Source organism: Acomys minous (genome assembly GCF_964271855.1).
Source record: "Acomys minous genome assembly, contig: scaffold_64, whole genome shotgun sequence".
In the NCBI taxonomy this organism is placed as follows: Eukaryota; Metazoa; Chordata; class Mammalia; order Rodentia; family Muridae; genus Acomys; species Acomys minous.
This window is the reverse complement of record NW_028182145.1, coordinates 322,280-325,559: the sequence shown is the minus strand read 5'-3', so window position 1 is coordinate 325,559 and position 3,280 is coordinate 322,280. Positions and strand designations below refer to the sequence as shown.

Genomic DNA, 3,280 nt, shown 5'->3' with positions numbered 1-3,280 from the left:
GTCAAACTCTAACTGCTAGGAAAATTTCTGCTGTGCTGTGTTTCTTAGCAACTTAGATTCTCAGAGCCCAGTGGCTCTGGACTTGTAAACAAGCCTCCCCCACTCTAACAAGGCTAAAAGGAACACTGGGAGGCCGGTGAAACAAAAGCTTACCTAAGGGAAAAAGCCAGATTGGGGGAGGATTTGGAAAGTGGTAAAATAATTTTAAATTACAGGTGGGGGGCGAAACCTCGACTCTTCTCAGTGAGCTTAAAAACAAGAAGTTTGGTCAGACATGGCACAGATCGGGTCATTTGGTTTTCTTTTATTTTGCACAAACGTTTATTGGGGGCGGAGGCATCAGTCCTTCTTGGCCGTTGTCTGCCTCCAGGCGGCCTGATCGCCTTTCCTCTGGGACCGGTTCTTGCTGAACCCCAGCTCTGAGCGGCAGCACTCGCTGATGCACAGCGCGCATTGTAGCGGACCTGCTCCTCACTTGCTGCACGGGTGCCCTGGAGCAGTCAAGGACATCGTGAACTACCTGCCGTCGCCTCCTACCTGCGAATGGGGCACTGGTGGAGAAATGCAGGAACGCCCTCAGGCAGTTTGTTGAGCCCAAAATAGGCTTCAAAGAGGATGGGGTCAGCGAGGCAAGCCTGGTGAGCAGTGTCAGTGTCACCAAGTCCCTCCTCCCTCCCCAGGACCCCAAAGCCAGCACCAAAATCTCCACCCCACCTCTTCTAACCCTTCCACTTCTGCGGCCGGTGAAGCTGGAGTTGCCGCTGGATGAGGACCTAGAGCTGAAGGCAGAGGCCGAGGATGAGGATGTTTCTGACATCTACATCGTCAAGGTGGAGTCTAAAGTGGCATACTGGCTCAAACCCCCTGGAGGCCTAGTAGGGGGTCTGGGTATTGGGGCTTCTGTGCGCAGCCACCTGGGGGAGCTAACCCAGAGCAGTGTGGCCCCAACACTGTAGCCCCGCCGCAAGGTGTGGTGAAGGCCTGCTACAGCCTGTAAGAGGCCGCAAAGGCGAAGGCCTGTTTGTTGATCCCAGGAGGCAGGGCTAGTGTGGGGGCCACTGCGGGACTTGTGGAAGCAGCGGCAGGCCGCTGGGGCTGCCCGGGCGTAGGCGGGGAGGCAGTCTGGTGGCAGGGTGCGGCTGGGAACACCTGCCTGGGGCTTCTCAAGTGGAAACCCCTTAAAGAACATCAAGTGCACCAAAGTGTGTATCAGGGTGTGGAGAAGTTGGTCTTCCACATGCGAGCGCAACGTTTAGTCTTAATGTGCCTGCACTACGGCAAACAGTTCAACCACAGCAGCAGCAACCTCAACCGCCATGTGAGCGTCCATCGCTGCGTCAAGGCGCACTCGTGTGGCATCTGCGGCAAGTGTTTCATTCAGAAGTCCACGCTGCACGATCTCCTCAACCTGCACTCAGAGCGCAGCCCTGCGGATGTTCCTACCATGATGTGCGCTTCGGCCACAGGCCGGGCGGCACCTCAAGGAGCAGTATGGCGAAACCACAGCTGAGAATGTGCTGGAGGCAGGTGTCGGGGAGATCCTTATCCGCTGAAGGGCGGGAGGCTGAGCGCGCGGAGGGGCGGTTCTGGGCCCAGCAGAAGTCGGGGGCTGGTTTTGGATCAGGCGTACATTGTAAGCAGGAGGATTGGAGAGAAGACCTTGCCCCAAAGAGTAGGAGAAAAAGATGGAGTCGGAGACAGGGTTTACGATGGTGAGGGACTGTGGGGTCCCAAAGAAAGATTTCTTTTTGTAGAGGTGCACGAACAATGTGGAGGGAGGGAAAAATGCAAAGGCTGAAAGAACTTTGAAGACTAGCTTTTCCTGGCTAAAGCTGCCTTTGGGGAGGCAGGGTGCGGTGGGAGCTGGGGGATTGGCAGGGTGCAGTTTACTTGTATTAGAATAGCTCACAGCGGGAGAGGGTAGTAGGGCAAACAATGCGAAGTCTTTGAAGAGGCGGCTCTTGCATGCTGGGGAAGTGGGGCAGTAGGTACATACTTCACCGGAAATGAAAGAACGGGGTGGGCAACCTGGGTAGGTAATGAGACATGGGCGTACAGTAGCAAGAACAGTGAATGGGGGGGGGGCAGGGCACACGTGAAAAAGAACACCAGGAGGGCTGTTGGGAGGGAGGGAGAGGAGTAGAGACTTATACGGTATTTTTTTTTTAATAAAACGTATTTTAAAATATTTTCCCCTGGAGTTTGAGGTTTTAGTTTTTCTTTGTTATCCACAAAACAAAACAAAAAAAGAAGAGATACTTTTAGTGGATTTAGGGGTGCTCTTCCTGTAGGTGATTAGCAGACTCCTAGGTCATGTGTTGGGACAAGACTGGAGAGGTAGAAGGCTCACGAGAAGCCTGCAAAGAAAAATACTTCGGATACAATAAATAAGATTATTCCATAACAAAGGCCTTTTTGTACAACAGGGATATGGAGCCTTGATTGGTTCCTTCACAGATAATATCTTGTCAACACAGGTACATAGTATTTGTTAGAAGGCCTAATGATAGAAGAATAATAGAGTTATGATGAGATTACATTACTAGACCAGAATTTAATAGCAGGGTGGAAAAGGCTCCTGTTAGGGTTCATGGGCTTGGATTAACTATGCGATGTGCATATGTTTAGGGGGTCATTATGTAATATGTAGATAAAGGCTAACTGAGAGGGTAGATATGTAGGCTTGAATAAGGGCAATGGCAAATCCAAGTAAGATAAGCAATACAATAATAATAAATGTGATTGTAACAGTTGGTGGACTAATATTTATTAATAATAAGGTAGCTACGCCAATTACGTGTATTAGCAGGGGTCTGGCAATAATACTAACTGTAAGACAAACTGCTCAGGCTTTAGGTTGAGTAAATAAGCTGATAGTTTGCATGATATTGAGTGATGAGTGAAATAGTCCTTCCTTGAGGAAGAAAGTGGGCTAATGAGCTTTTTATTTTGTGTCAAAAACCTAGGGTTGCTGCTCCTACTCATAGTGGGGTGGCTATGCTGACGTCTACAGGGAGCTGGGTGGTCAGTGTGAATGTGTGCAGGAGAAGGACTAGCAGGTCTGTTGATCTGATGAATACAACGAGGGAAATAATTACTCGGGAACATATTTGTCCTTTTGGGGAGTGGGTTAATATTATTTGTTTTATAATAAGTTTAGTTAGTCGTAAGAATGAGTGGAGTTGGCTATTATTAAGCATTTTGAAGAGGGGAATAAGATGGAGGGGAATATAATAATGATAATTACTACTGGTGTGCTATTAATGTTGGGTAATAAAAG

General features: G+C 49.3%; 1 pseudogene across 1 annotated transcript; it reads left to right on the top strand.

Moving 5' to 3' along the window:
- Positions 1–385: 385 nt before the first annotated feature.
- LOC311591792 (zinc finger and BTB domain-containing protein 12-like) lies at positions 386–1,553 on the top strand (annotated as a pseudogene). The gene has a single exon. The product of its transcript is annotated as a zinc finger and BTB domain-containing protein 12-like (transcript).
- The last annotated feature ends 1,727 nt before the right edge of the window (positions 1,554–3,280 follow it).